The 16,705-nt window shown below is 41.5% G+C and overlaps 1 pseudogene; it reads left to right on the top strand.

Annotated features, from left to right (window-relative positions):
• Positions 1-12,973: 12,973 nt before the first annotated feature.
• Positions 12,974-13,995, top strand: LOC114208989 (homeobox protein NANOG-like; annotated as a pseudogene).
• Positions 13,996-16,705: the final 2,710 nt, after the last annotated feature.

The raw sequence follows: 16,705 nt of genomic DNA on the forward strand, positions 1-16,705 counted from the left end.
AGCCACCCAGGCATCCAGGGTGTTACTTTTTCAAAAAGTAATCCAATAAGCCTCTCCCCAGTGTCTTGTGTGTTTATTCTTGACTCTCTGTTGATCTCAATCTCTCCCTCTCTCCCTCCCTCTGAGTTTCTTTCCTTGTCTTTTTTGTTTTTCCACTACTTTTCTTTTCCCCATTATTGGCCATACTAGAACTGAAGTAGAATTTAAAATGTTCCTATCATTGGACATACTGAATAAGGTTTTGTGTTATTCTGTTCTTAAATTTTAAATCAGCTAAGTTTCACTTTTTACTGTGACTTTATAAAGTAATCCAGTGATAATTAAGTTCCTTTTCACCTCCTGTGAGACCCTTTGTTATTTGTTTTCCCCTGTAGGTCAATGACCCCTGGAAGAAAAAAATATAGTCCCTAGTTTTGGGAGAAGAGTCTTTGTAAAGTGACTAAATGAGGGCTTTCCACAATGTCTGCAGACCTTTGTCTTGTAGTAGTAATATTTATGAGAACACAGTGTCTGTGCTTTTGTTTCTATTATGAATTTACCTAAGATACTGATCCAGCAGGGCACTGTCATTCATCCCATTCATTTCGGTGAGTAATATTATTTCCTCCTTTTCACGCCCCCCCCCATGAAAAGCATGTGGAAGAATAGGTACTTTGTCGGCAAGTCTGATAAAAATATCAGGAAGTCTCCCCAAGATTGCTAATTTCAAAGTGAGTTCAGAACTGTACCAAAGGAGCATGGCAAAATTATAGTTAGCCTAATTTTATTTTTATCCTGTGAACCAGAACACAGTACCATATATTCCTGCAAAAGTTTGAATAAAATGGTTGTAGACAGGCCTCCCAGGTTGGAAGCAACCACGGCTCTCACTGCTATTTCTGGGTTCTATCCAATGCAATTGCAGAATTTTTTAAAATCTAACATTTATTGGGCGCTTTGTTTGCCAGGCACTTCATACACAATTCTCATTTATTGAGAACCCTTCCAAACATAACTCAGTCAGATCCTACTTATTGTTTACTTTTACCCAAATGGTGGAAGTGGCCAAGGGCATGGCCCAACACGTGAGCACTGAAGTGTTCTTGGACTGAAAAGTATAAGCAGAAGCACCTGGCCCTCATGTATTGTGTTAGTTGACTCTGCCAGCCAGTCAGTACCCAGGAGGCATCAGCCTACTGTGGATTAGTAACATATGTAAATACTCAAAAAGTATTGAATTCTGGAAAGTTAACTTTGTCTTAGATTTACTTTTTTCATAACTTTTCTGATACAGCTTCCAGTTTTCAAAAAAGAAGAGTTCAGCTGCAAGTGACTACTTGCTTTGTTGCACTTACCCCAACACATTTTATTCTCACCAAGATGTAGATTAGATTTTTTCCTAATACTGTTTTGTTTTTTTAACTGCTAATCAACATTTAAAATTGTAGACTCCTTTGTAAAGCTGCTTTGCATAGTTTGAATTCCAAATAACTGGTCTAGAGGTAGCTTTGGCCACAAAATACTACTTGTGGGTTTTTGCTCTGCATATTTTTGAATCCCTCCTATGTGCAGTATAAACTTGAGTACCTAATAAAATGAAGGTCACAATGTTTAAATAGCATTTCTCTCTAGGAGTTCAAATGTGTTGTGATCTGTGCAATAATAAATTCTATACTGAATTCTTTTTAGCCCTCAGAATATAATTATTGAACAAAGTTTCCAAGGAGACATCAAGTCTTTACGTGATAAATGTCTATTCACAAATATTAAAAGTAAGTCAGGCAAACTTTAGTGATTGTAAGTATATTGTCTTGTGGCCATTCACTACTGATAAGAGCTTTACTCAAAATGTACTATGTGCCAAATATAGTTCAATATTTGTTACATGAATATATTTATTTTTATTGAGATATAATTGACATATCACATTATATTAGTTCCAGGTACACAACATAATGAGTCAATATTTGTATATGTCTTGAAATAATCACAATAAGTCTAGTTAACATCCATTACCACACATAATTATAAACTTCTTTCTTGTGATGAGAGCTTTTAAGACCTTCTTAGCAATTTTTCAAATATACAATACAGTATTATTAACTATAGTCAATATGCTGTACATTACATCCCCAGGATACATTTACTTCCATGAACATATTTAAAAACAAAAAGAATAAAACTTTCATGGCACTGACTTAAAACTCTTGTAATGAATTTGATGCTCCAATATATGCCCCTGCTAGTTCTTTAAACTCTTAGCATCCAATATATAGCCTATAATAAATGTTAATGAATTCAAAGACTGAAAATTGATAACTGTCTTACATATTTAAAAAACAGCTTTTGTAGAATTTCCTTGTTTAATGAAATTAGAGCTTATTTCTGAGATTTCCATAGGATTCTAATGAAGCATCTAAGGGTCTAACATGTGTTTTGATAAGTGATTGGCAGAAGTGATTTCATTCTACCTTTGTAGATATGAAGTTCATGTTTCTGTACCTATAATTTTAGGTAGCTATGGAATTTATAGGAATCAAATTATAGCAATTTTCCTGTCATTTTGTTATATTTCTATTAATAGAATGATTTAATTCCATTAAATAAGGAGTTGTGGATCATCTTAATGATATTTTATGAATTATTGATAAAAAAATATCAAGTAGTGTTACTGGATCTATTAAACAGATAAAAAAAATTATAGTAGCCCTGGTTTGCAAGGGTATAGAGCAATAGCACTCTTAAACATTGCTTTTAGGGTCAAAAATTAATACATATATTGTGAACACCTTGAAATGTTCAAAACAACTATTGTAGTGGACATCTGAGCCCCCTTCTTCCTTTTGTTCAGGAATCCAGACCTCCTGACCCTCCCCTCCCCGCTTACCCCAAACGCAAGCAAATCAGCCCAACTCCAGGAATCAGCTCAGATTAGGTCAATTCTGCTAGCCCCTTCCCCTTTACCAGTGATTTAAATCAGAAATGGGCCTATTGGGTCACCCAGGTGGCTCAGTCTATTGGGCGTCAGACTCTTCATTTCAGCTCAGGTCTTGATTTCAGGGGTCCTGGGATAGGGCCCCAGGTCAGGCTCCTGGCTCCATGGAGAGTCAGCTGGAGACTTTCTCTCTGCCCCTCCCCTGGCTTGTGCTTTCTGTCTTGCTTTCTCTCGCTCACTCGCTAAAATAAATAAATATTAAAAGAGAAAAAAAAAAGAAATGGGCCTATGACCCAATTCTGATCAAACAGTCTCCAAGAGAAGGCTGCCAGAAGCTTCTGGGAAAGTTCTTTCTTATTAGTACATAAATTTAGTGTTCATCACAGTCTTGTTTAATGTTTAAAAGTTGGAAATATGAAAATGTGAAACAAATTGATATATCAGATATCAAGGTTGTGCATCTTTTAGAAATGATGATATCGTTCTTTGGTAATTAATGTCCCAAAGGATTGTTCTGTGAAAAAAAGCAAGTTAAAAATAATATTATAAATCCAAAAAAATTATTCCAAATAGCATTCTAAATATACATTCTGTTTATTTCTATAAATGTATATTTTATTAGGATAACAGAGCACCTCACAGAATCAACAGAAGAGCTAAATAACCAAGCTTCAAGAAAGCAGGAAACAGGACTGCTTTGAGAACTTCAGATATGGATTCTTGAACTATAAAAATCGTGGGGCATCTTGGCCCTTTGAGTTTACCATTTAATGAAGGTTGGTTCCACTCTTTTACAGCCTCTGCACATGGAAGGGCAGCAGTGGCTGACAGTCCAGATTTGTCACCAAGAGGAAAAGAGGAGGCCTCTGTTCCCAACCTCCAGTTAGAAAAATGCCAGGAAATGACTGTTTGGCACACCTTAAGTTATACAGCAATCCTTTGACCAAATCGCTGAAGCTAGGAGGTAACAGGTACATGCCTCCTGACCAATTGTGAGGATCGGGTAGGCAAGGCCACACATGATGAACTTCCCTTTCTAAATATATCCCTAGAAGAGTAAAGGGGCAGTTCAGTCACAGAGGAAACAGAGTGCTGGGCAGGCAAATATAAACATCCCCAAATACACTTAAGTGAGGATCAGTTAGCTGGGAAAACATTTCAAAATTGAGCAGTGAATCTTGCTCTCTCTTTACACATGTGATAAGCTGGGAGGTAAATATGTGTATTTTGAAAAAGTTTCCTAAGAGTTTATAGTAGGTATCCTAACCCAGGAGAATCCCCCTCTTTGATGATTACGTGACTTGTATAACAAAAATCAATGCGTGTGTCACTAGGCACCATAGGTCTAAGGTAACAGTAAGAGGGAAATAAGATCCACCATATCAGTTTATAAATAACTAGCAAATAAGCTGAAAGCTTTTAGTCCGCTGGATTGCTTTTGTGTTGAACTATTTTGGTGTTAATATTTTTGTTCTGCCCTCCAAACTTAATTTATCTAAATATCTACAAACATATGAGTTACATAAATAGATATCTGAGCGAAAAACACCGTTTCTCAAGATCTTGACAAAGAACTTAGATTCTGGCTTCTTATAGTGTCTGTAGCCTTTTCTTTTTTTAAATGCGCTTGGACTCTTGAGTCGCCTCATAAAAGAAGTCTCTCCAGTCAGTATGCCAGGGAAATAGGTACTTCTGATTTTGAAATAAAACACTGGAAAGAACGCTTCGAGGAGGAGTAACAGCATGCACAAAATTCAGACTCTGTTATTCATCTTTGTGCAGAGTGGACAAAACCGCCTTCCAAAGCCGCTGTCCTTGCCCTGTTCTTTTCCGTGTAAGCTCGTCACACGATTCGCACCTGTGCGCCCTGCCTCTTAATTTAAAATTTTCTTTGTAAAGTTTCCCGGCATGATTGCTTAGATGAAGCAGCTCTGGTTCCCAGTTCGTCTAATACATCCTGTGTGAGCGGGTTTTATTACCGAATGTTACCCACGTTCTAATAACAAGAAGATGCTGTGTCCTCCCTGGTGAGCTCATTCCCTTTCCCAGAAACATAGCGTGACTCCCCTCCCGGCTGGGGTTGTAAAAGTGGAAACCGGGTGCCGCCCTGCAGCACCTGCGCCTCCCGCCCCGCGGGGGCGGCGGCCGGCCAGGCTGCAGAGGGCCGCCACCGGCACGAAGTGCGTGCGGCCGCCGGCCGGCGCGTCACGCAATCCCGGCGGCGGCGGCGGCGGCGGCGGCGGCGGCAGACCCGCCCCCGCCGCCTGCTGTCGGCGCTTCAGTGCTCGCTTGGGGCTTCCTGGCGGGCACGGAGCCCGCCTTGCGTGCCGACCCGAACGAGTAATTCGGCGAGGAATCTCGGATTCCGCCGAGCTCCTGACACACCGCGCTCTCCGCCAACTTTAACCGAGAGGGTGATGCCCTCAACTTAACGTCAAAAAGTTTCCATCTCCGCTGCTGTAAAGCAAACCCCACGGGCGGCGGAGGGAAAGAGAAGAGGAACGCCGGCGAGGAATCGGTCTCGCCCCGCGGACCCCTCTCGGTTTCCTTAGCAGGCGCGGCGCCTGCTCGGCGCTTTCCAAGCCTGGGCTCTCCGTCGTGGGGGTCTCAGGCCCTGCCCGTCGTGCGCAGAAGGGCTGCGGAGGGCCCGCCTCCGGCAGGGAGACCCGGGAAGGGGCCCCCACTGCGCCCGGACTGCCGGGAACCCGGCGCGCTCTGACGCCCGGGGCGCGCGGGAGGCGAGCTGCGTTGCCGGGCGATTGACCCCGGCGACCTGGCGCCTACTGCCGAACTCGGAGCGGGTGGTGGCTGTGCGTAAGGGGGCGGTGAGCGGCAGGACCCGCTGAGGCCGAAGAGGGCGAGGGCCAACGCTTGGGAGGTTAGGTCATCTGTTGACGTACGGACACCATTTTTTTGAAGGCAGGATGGTGACGTTCTAACCAGTAGCAGGGACTTGCTTCCTCGCGGGTCTCTAAGGGGCCCGCAGAGCGCGTCCGCCCGAAGGCTCAGGGGTGAGCGCGCCGGCTGTCCCGGCGCCTCTCACGCTATGCCGCGTGCAAGCAAGGAAGCGCGCATCGTGACGACAGGCGATGAGATCAGTCTGAATTACCACAGCGTCGGGGCTGGGGAGTGCAGCCTGTCACGCAGCCGCTGCCGGGCCCCGGCGCCGGCTCTGCCCTGGTGGCCGTGGCTGCGGCCGCCCCGCGCGCAGGCTCCGGCAGAGGGAGCTGGGGGTGAATCAGCCCCTTCCCGGCGGTCGCCGGGGGAGCGTCGCAACTCTCAAGGGGGTGGGGAGCCCGAGAAGAAAACCGTGCAAAATGCAACTTGCACAGTTCGGGGACTGGATCCTATGAGCAAACCCGGTTGGCACACTAAAAATTACTTCTGTGAATCAGTGTCTTACACTGTGCCCAGTAGGTAACTGTCTAAAAACCACTGTAACACGGAACTCAAGAGTCATTAAAATGTGCCTTTAATTTGTTTATATTACTTCGTTTAACGGGCACGGCTTGCACATGCATGCATGAAATTTATACAGTCAAGTCTGGAGGCATGGTTTGGCAAGAGGAACGATTGCGAATTCAGTTAGGATACAAACAGTAAGATTACTTAAAAGGACAAATGAACTGAAAAAAAATTCAGACCATGACACAAGGAAGCCATTACATTCATCTTTTCATGGTCTTGAACATCTTGTACCAACTCAACTATAATACACGGCGGAAACTTCTAATTAGACACAGAAAACGCAAGTATTTAGCTGTACCAGGCAAACGTTTTCTTTTTAAAAGCCTTATGTTATAGACACGTGATTAACAGCCATAACATGGAGAAGTATATCTTTAATTTTTTTGTATTTCGGTCATTTCCTTAGTGAGTCAGTGGTACGTATGTCACTGTGAAACAATTAGGATTAATCACAATGTGCTGAAAAATCTCTGCTCTGAATTTTAAATATTTGTTATGAGATTTTTCTTTTAAGATTGTAATGCTTATACAGTGTGAGTTCAGTAAAGAAGTAGGGACTTGACCCTAAGTACTTAGTAAGCTGCATCAAATAAGTATTTTCAATGAAGGAAGGAATGAGTGAATGAATGAATGAACGTGTGAGCAGTACTCTCTGATAGAGCTGTGAACCAAAGTGTCATGAGTGAGTAATGGCAGCCCTACCACTGCCTTATGACTCATGTGTGATCCTGGTATGATGGAAATAATGCCTACAGCATACCTACCTCACCAGAGGTGTGGGGAGGAATATTCCTTACTCACAAAAGGTGCTTTGAGATCTTTGGAGGAAGGTGATATATTCAATTATTACAAATAATATACTGCTGTTATGGCAGCCCATATATAAAATTACAAAAGTATAAAATAATGTTTAAATACAACTGTGCCACCATTTTTTTTTTTTTTTTTTTTGGTATTTAGCCTATCAAATATCCAGTATCCCACTGGAATACAGTGGGAGGCTGCGTCCTTATGTAAAATATTTGACATACATGTTTCACTGTCAGTCGACAAATACGATGTGCGCGTTGGAAGGTCTAAATAATCAGTATTGAGTAGCACTTGTGGTGACGGTTTTTTATATGAAAGCTGAGACCTCTGGCCTATGAAGTGCCTAGGAGAAAACTAATTTTTGATGACCCTTCCTAATTTGATCTGTGAAATACTGAAAATGAGAGATCTTCTTGGCTTAATTTCCTTTTTTTAAAGATTTTATTTATTTGAGAGAGAGAGAGGGAGCATAAACGGAGTATAGGGGGCAGAGGGAGAAGCAGGCTCCCCGCTGAGCAGAGAGCCTGATGTGGGGTTTGATCCCAGGACTCTGAGATCGTGACTTGAGCTGAAGACAGATGCTTAACCAACTGAGCCACCCAGGCGCCCCTTGGCTTAATTTCCTATTGCTCAATGACCAAAAGTCTTGGACTTACTCAACATATTAAGGGACCTACTCTGTGTCAGGCATTGTTCTAGGTATTAGAGGTTCAGCAGTAAACGGACAAAACTGGTAGATTATGTAATATTTAAATAATTTTGGTCTCTTTAAGTGCATATCACCTCAGAAATGGTAATACATTACATATATTTTTGTGTAAATGTAAAACCTGTTCCGGGTCGCAGCTTTTAGAATAGATCTCTAGAGAGGGAAAGGAAAAGTCAAAACCAAACAATACTGCTGTTTTCCATCATGCTCCATATCCAAGTGGCCCTTATCTTTCTTACTGCGCTCTGCCATCATTTTAAGGCTACACATACCCTTCTTGCCAGGACGCCATACACGTGTGCAGTTTGTTGACTGTTTACTATGGTGCCTTGCTGAGGAGGTGGGTAGGCATTGAATTCCAACATCTACCTTCACCCCCTAAGACATGTGTTTTGCATCCACCTGAGGAAGGGGTGTCTTTTTCTAATTTGAACATAGCACTGTAGGGCCACCATGGCTCTCTTTGTTCTTAGAGTTCTCGGGCAACCAGCTGCCATCTGCCCTTGACATGTATTTTCATGTTATATTGAATAGCACTGCTCTGAGTAGCAAGACAGGGAACACTGGGGTTGGGGAGAAGCCAAGGCTGAAGAAGTGAACCAGTGACCCCTATCTGCTTCCACAATTTCAAATAATATCTAGATAAATAAAAACTAGCTGAGGCACGATGCCGTGTGAAATGTTCTGCAGCAAAGAGGAAGCAGTGATAGAGCAACAAAACTGCCTTTTCGGTTTTAGCAAACTGGAAGAACTGTCAGCTCACAACAGGTTTCCTCAGTATTGCATTGCAGCTGAAGAACATGATACAGTCAGACCACATGGCTGAACCTTTTGGCTGAGCTCATTTGTAGGATTTGATATCAGGTGATTTGATATAGGATCCATGTCCTGCTGAACCCTAGGGATGGCCTTGGGTATTAAAGTGTTTTCCTTTTCCCGTTGCTAACTTCTCTGTGGTCTGTTGACATTACATCATGTTGCAAACAATGAGTGGTAGAGACTGCAGTGTCAGGATGTAGTGACCTGATTAGTCCAAACTCCTGCAGGGGAGACGTGCAGATTAGATGAGCCCCAACAGGACCTGAAGAACCATGTCGTTTTGAAATCCTGGGTGGATGGGCCACACCCTGAATACACCTTAAATCTCTTGCTGCTTTAAAGGTATAATCATTGCTCAATAACTCCCAGGATGGAGTTAATTAGTTCTTTGTATGATTTGATTATAATAAAATCAGAGTTTGAATGTAACATTAAAATGTGCAAATGTGGGCATAATATAAATATATTTTTTAAAACTTGGAATTAATATTGTATAAGAGCATGGAAATGGTCCAACTGCATTAACACCTTCTAAAATATAGTCTCTTTCTAATAGTAGTCAAGCAGTTAGATGCTTGGCTTAACATATAGGCCTAAAGCAAATGAAACATGAAGAAATATGATTACTTTGCACTACACAATTTATCATTTTACTTATCAAGTAAAGATTCCTATGGTATTTATTAAATTAATTAATGATTATTATTTACAAAAGCCTTCAGAGAGTATTGCTTTCAATTTTATTGAAATTGAGAGCATTGCTTTTCAGTTTTCAAGGTGGGGAAACAAAGAGATTAAGTAAAATATGCCGTGAGTCCTATACCTACCAAAGATAAGAATTAAAGCAATTGTGGAACTTTACACACAAAACACACCTAGTAAAAATAGTCTACTACTATAAACTGATTAATGTTAATTCCTTATCTGAGATAATAAATGTTGCATGTAATAGATTGTTTTCTGCTTGAGGACAGATACTGCTACATGTTGATATTTGCATTGCTAGTACCATGCAATCAATCATGATGATTGAATGAGTCAATTAATGAATGAGTATGAAAGAAAACCCGTAAGAACTAACCTCGAAGAACTCCATTCTAATCCCTAGGCCCTCCCGGTTTCTCTCTTGCTCAGTGCTTCCCAGATTATTGATGCCTTACATGAGCAATCAGGAAAAAGGAAGCAATCCAGATGGGAGACTAGCTGTGGTCAGATGCCTCTGAAATGAAAAAAGTATTTGCAGATGTTTCAACAAGTGGAGGGGTAGGGCTGAGTCTAGGCCACAGGAAACAACTTCTACACCTTGGGGCTACTACAATAAAGGTATCATCACTCACCAGCACAGGGTTCTGTTGGAAACTTGAAAAGGCACTCAGGATTGGAATGTTGCATGAATCCAGACTTGCCTCAGGAATGCCACAAGTGATCAGAACTAAGTATAGAAATTAATGTGATTTGTAAAAATAGCAATAAGGATCATAGTTATCTGGGAATCAAATCCTTTCATCACTTTAGACAGAGCAAATGAAACTAGGAGAAACCATCACTGACTTTGGAGAGTCTCCTTCTAAATTAGTTGGCCTTTGGCTTTTGGAGAGCAAAGTTCAAATTCCAGTTCCTGCCTGACAGGAAAATAAGTCAGACACAAAGTAGATAGATAGTCTTTTAGACTCCGAACTGAAGTAGCAGTGCATAAAGAAGATCTGAGTCGTCTTGAAGAAACTTTGTTTTTAGAGTTGCTGAATTCACTCACCTACTGTGTGATATTTTCCATTGTGCCTTTTGAGGCTGTTCACTAGATTTATGATATTTGCCTTTGTTAGCTAATCCCTTCAAATGTAAATAAGAAATTTTAGACTTTTTAACGAGAAAGTGCTAAATTCAATTATGTTCTGTGCATGCCCTCTTCCAGAGCACGTTAGCTTTCTAGCTGCACAGTGGATGATGGAGCACATGATCATAAGTACCAGTTGCTTAAGAAGATACTAATAAAATACAAAGGCACTTTCAAAAGTGCTTGGAGGGACACCTAGGTGGCTCACTTGGTTAAGCAGCTGCCTCTGGCTTGGTCCTGATCTTGGGGACCCTGCTTCTCCCTCTTCTCCCAGCTTGTGCTCTCTTGTTATCCCTGTCTCTGTCTGTCTGTCTCTCTCTCAAATAAATAAAATCTTTAAAATATAAAAAAACAAAAAGTGCTCAGAACTAGGCTCAGCCATTTACTGTTTCTGTGCCCTGGTCATATTACTACGTGAGCCTGTTTTCTCATCTCTAATATGTAACAACTGGAGAATGGTTTTGTTTTTGGCTCAGTGGACAAGGAAGAGATTTTCTAAAACAATGATCTGAACGCTTGGCAACACTGGATTTGTTCCATAAAATCCTAAACTTTTAAATCGAGAAAAACTTAGAGTAGCATAGCTGTGGACACTTGACTAATAGAGAGAAGCTGTTCATCAACCCAAAATGAAAGTTTTTAAAAAAAAATTATAAGGATTGGATTACAATGCTGGCACTATTACTAAAATTGACCAGGATATTTGGAGGATAGAGAAAAATTAATTAACCCTAACATTATTAAAGAATTATACATACGTTCACTATACATAGTGAATTGCCTTTTGTGAATATTGGAATTCAAAATACGAAGACTAAATGAGAATGCTAGCAGCAAATCTTTTTGTTGTTGTTGTTGTTGTCATTAAACCTAAAAAAAACACAGAGGTGTATCAGATTTGCTGAGATTCTTTATTATAGAATCAGATTAGAGCAAGGAAGAGATTTAAATGTCAAGATCAAATTCCTCATTTTATGAGGAAGCAAATTCAGAGAGAAAAATTATTTTATTTAAAAACAGTATTATTGTTGTTATCATCGTCATCACTACAGGTGCTTTGCAAGGCACCCATGTCTGTTCTGGGAATCCAGCAGTGAGCAAGAGAGATGTGGTCTCTGGCCCTGAATCTCTCAGTTAATGGAGGAGCTAGAACCAGAAATGAGTCTGTGGATTTCTAGTTAAAAGAGCTTCCATTAATCCAGTACTGACTCTAGACCAGACCCTAAGTGTTTCACCTACATTAAGTCACGTAATCGTCACTAATTTACAGTAGGATGGAGCATGTCTTCCCACTCCTGACGTCTCCTTCCCTGTGAAGGGAGCTCCATTAACGTAACCATCCTGGCTTTTCTCCCTGCCTTATTTACTCTGCTCAAGGGGAGATAAAGTGACATCTGAGTTTAGAAAGAGTAACTGTGCCTGAGTAGCCCGGTCCCTTCCCTTCTCTTTTCTTAGGACAGCAGTGCCTAAAAGGAACGTCTGTTCTTTGCTCTTCTAGGCCCAAAGATGAACAGGGCAGAAGGAAGCCTCTTCAGGTCTTGTGAGTGGGGAAACAAAGTTCATAGTGGGGTTTTACATCAGGAAGCCCACTTTCCCATAGATACCAGCTTTCTCATCAATAAAATCTCTGTGTGTATGTATGCAAGAGAGAAGCATTTCATAAAAATAAAAGAGCAAATAAGCAAGTGTGCTCTCTTATTCGAATCATCCAAAACCAGCCAAGTTCTATCCAGTGTGCATGTCTATGCCCCACATTCTGACCCCACCTGCCGCAGCACTGAAGAAATAGTATCTTAAAATAATCTCAACATACCCTTCTGGGATCATATGCCCAAGCAGCGGAGCAGCTGGGCACAGCAGCCTGGTCCTGTCACAGATGGCACAGAAAATTAACCATCACACACCTTCTAAGCAGTTTTGGCCTAAGTTTTCCAAATTTCTAAAACTGTTTGCTGCTAGGCCCTTTAGGAGACAAAGTGGTGAAATAAAAATACCTTGGGATTTATAGAACTAGAAGCCCCAGATTTGAGTCCACCCTAAGTAAGTCTCTCTGACTTGGAACCTCTGTTTTTCCCCTAAAGAACAACATAGATTGCCTTAATGAGCTCACACGGTTGTTTGAGACTCAAAGAGGAAAATGTATGTGCAAGTGCTTTGTAAACACTTTGTAAACAGTAAAGAGCTATAGAAACATTAGTTGTCTTACAGACTTAAAGATATAAGCTCTAACCCTTGGCTCCATTGGGCTGGTCGGCTCTTACTATTGCAGTGGTGACCCACTTCATCGTGTCTTTCTCAGACTCTTAACATCTGGAGGTCTTCCTACTCCTCTCAGTTCTTCCACCTAGATCCATAAGCTGGGCCTTTCTCACAATCTCGCTCTTTCTTTTTCTTTTCCGTCTACCCTCAACTCACCAACATGAGTGCAGATCCAACTCTGCCCCCATGCCCGCCTGGCCCCAAGGTGCCAGTCCTAGGGACTCTTCTCCAATGCCTGAGATTTATGGGCCTGAAGAAAATTATGCATCCCTGCAAATGTCATCTGCTGAGACACCCCACGCGGAGACCGTCTCTCCTCTTCCCTCCTCCATGGATCTGCTTGTTCAGGACAGCCCCGACTCCTCCACCAGTCCCAGGGTAAAACTACCACCCACTTCTGGAGAGGAGAGAATAGTGAGGAAGGAAGATACGGCCCAGGGCAAGAAACAGAAGATCAGGACCGCGTTCTCTCAGACCCAACTCTATGTCCTAAATGATCGATTTCAGAGACAGAAATACCTCAGAACTTTCCAACATTCTGAACCTTAGCTATAAGCAGGTGAAGACCTGGTTCCAGAACCAGAGAACAAAATGTAAGAGGTGGCAGAAAAACCGCTGGCCAAAGGAGAGTGAGAGTGTGACTCAGAACACCACAGCGACCGCAGAATACCCAGGCTTCTATTCCTACCACCAGGGATACCTGAGGAACACTTCCGGAAACCTTCCACTATGGAGCAACCAGACCTGGAATAACCCGAACTGAGGCAACCAGCCCTGGAACAGCCAGTCTTGGAGCAACCATTCCTGGACCAGTCAGACCTGGTGCCCCCAAGCCTGGAACAATCAGCTCCAGAACTGTGGAGAGGAATCCCTGCAGCCCCAGATCCAGTTCCAGGAAAATTCCATCAGTGTTTTGGAGTCCATCTTAGAAACTTCTGGGGAAAGCCATAATGTACTACAACAATCTGCTAAGCATTTTAGTACCCAGCAAATAACGGATTTGTTCCCAAATTACTCTCTGAACATACAGCCTGAAGATGTGTGACGATGAGTATATTATTTGATCTCAATTTGGGCGGTGGCTGTATTACTTCTCCTAGGCTTTGTCTTTTAGGGTCCTATAGATCTCTGCCTCGATATTCTGTTTCCCATTATTCTTATTGTGTCCACTGAGGGGGTACGATTGGAGTCAAAGAGGTTTCAGTAGCGTTGACTGCTATGGACAACATGATAAAAGGTGTTTCTGGCTATAGATAACTAGATACAATCCTAATGTGGATATCTTTAGAATCTAACCTCAAGAGTAGGAAGTGAAGATACAAAGACATGTGATGAAGGATAGTTTGTATTTTCTGAGATTGTGAGGCTTTTCATGTTAATAACCTCAGTTGTTAACGGTGAAGGGCTAAGCTATAATGTGCTTCATTGATTTCCTCTGTCCCTTGTGATGTTTTACTACAACTGTTAATTTGTTCATTATTCTAGAATTTATAGAAAGACGTTTTGTATTTTAATGTATCATGATAATAGTCCTAGTTTGGCTGATTGGTTTATAGGTTTTGTTTATAGGTAATTTGTACAAATTCAGTACAAATAAATAAAATACTCACTTTCCCCTTAAAAAAAAAAAAGATACAAGCTCCAGATAACAGTTCTCATGTTTACTATGCATTTTAAGCTTATTTATTTTTTATTTTTTTAAGATTTTATTTGACAGAGAGAGAGAGAGAAAGAGAGAGGGAGCAAGTACAAGCACGGGGAGCGGCAGGCCGGGGAGAAGCAAGCAAGCTGAGCAAGGAGCCCGATGTGAGGCTTGATTCCAGGACCCCGGGATCATGTCCCGAGTCAAAGGCAGCTGCCCAACCGAGTGAGCCACCCAGGCGCCCCTAAGCTTGACTTTATACAAAGATGTTTGTATGGCCAGGTGGTTGATAGTGGTCTAGCTGGTTATTATTTAAAGACTAAGAACCACTCCACCAACTAAGCTCTTCCCTCTCCCACCCAACATTACTTAGTGTAATTAAAAAATTGCTGTCTACATTGTTGCCATTCATCTTTGGCATTAGGCAATCCCTCTCTCAGGGACATTCCTATGAATTCTGAGCAGGTTTATAAAACACTTTTCCACTAGGAAGAAGCAGCGGCACATGTGAGAAGTGGGGGTCAAATTGGGGAGGATGATAGGGAGGCTGAAGGCGGGTAAAAGGCATGGAAGCGTCTGGGCTGTCAGTTTCAACCAAAAGTTCTGATAAAGAAGCTGAGGAGGGAGATGGGAAGGTAGCCAGGAACAAGGGGAACATTGTTTCAAAGTGGCACCTTTTCCATAAATTGTTTTAAGGCTTGCTACCCCTCTGACCAGTCTACCCTATCTCAACCTGAAAGTCAGAAAAAAATGGATTCCAACCCCGTCTCTCTGACCATCCAGCTGTGTGACCTTGGGTATGTAACTTTGCCTCCCTGGGTCTCATTTTCCTTTTCTGTAAATGAAAACTTTGGATAAACATTCTCTAAAGTCATTTCCACAAACAAATATTCTGTCATTCTAGCAAAGAGCCTGTTGAATTTCCTCCTCTTTCAACATTTAAGTCTTATCTTCCTCCAGGGGAAAAATTTAGAAGGGGGCGCCTGGGTGCCTCAGTCGTTAAGCGTGTGCCTTCGGCTCAGGACATGATCCCAGGGTCCTGGGATCAAGCCCTGAATCGGGCTCCCTGCTCAGCAGGAAACCTGCTTCTCCCTCTCCCACTCCTCCTGCTAGTGTTCCCTCTCTCGTTGTGTCTCTCTCTCTCTGTCAAATAAATAAATAAAAAACCTAACCTTAAAAAAAATGTTTAAAGAAGTAGGTGTGTGTCTGTGTGTATTGTGTCTGTATGACCATGTGTTAGCATGTGTGTGTGTAGACACCAATGGTAAAGTTAAAACATCACAGGCCAGAAAGAAGCATTTCATGAAAATTAGAACAGAAATTAGGCAATTGTACACTATCTTACTTGAACCATTTCTCTTATACGCAAAGAAAGTCTCCAAGAAGTTGTTCCAATTTTGGTTGTATTCAGACACATTCACAGTTCAGTTAAAAAAAACTGTTGAACCTTACAAATCACACTTGAAAGATGAAAGAATACATACTGGCATTTAGAGCAAGCACCAGCCTAAAAGCACACAGGCTTCCTGACAATTGCTCTATGAGTAACTAAGAATAAATGAATAAAATATCTATAATAGTTGTTAAATTCTCAAAATGATACATTTGTCTCCTGAGTGTGCAGAACAGATTCTCCATGTTTTTCTGTATGGTGATAATTCTGTTCCCTGCATAAGTAGGCTGAAGCAAAAGGAATAACAGAAAGAGGTCAACTATATGACCTCAAGCATTAAAACCAGAAAAATTTAGGGGGAGGGATTCATTGATTCAGTATTAATCATTCTGAGGATCTAGTTTGGAATCAAAGGCATTCCCAAGTCTTTCAGGTACTTTAATAAGCTATTAATAACTTTGGCATCTATTAAATAAAATTCCACTCTCAGAACCAACAAAGAGCTAGGAATACTATTGTCATGTTCCTTGTTAATATAGATGACCTATCTAATTACTCTTCTCTATGAAACGTAACTACTGCTTCCAGAACTGAAGACTATAAGCATTAGCACAAGGCTAGAGATGGGAGACCAGAGAAAATCAAGAAGTTTGGAGAGGGAGGACAGTATACAGAAAAGACCACAGTCTTTGAACTGAGATGTGGGTTTAAATCCTAGTTCCTCTAAATCTAGGATTTATTTGATTTTTCTCATCGGTAAAATGGGGCTGCTATCTGCCTTACAGTTGTGAAAAATCATGATACTGCATGTGAAGTACCTAATAGGCCCTCAATACACAGTAGGCGTTGTCATTATT

Source organism: Eumetopias jubatus, unplaced genomic scaffold (genome assembly GCF_037043125.1).
Source record: "Eumetopias jubatus isolate StellerSeaLion01/CBP00866 unplaced genomic scaffold, mEumJub1_p1.0 scaffold_1, whole genome shotgun sequence".
Taxonomy (NCBI): Eukaryota; Metazoa; Chordata; class Mammalia; order Carnivora; family Otariidae; genus Eumetopias; species Eumetopias jubatus.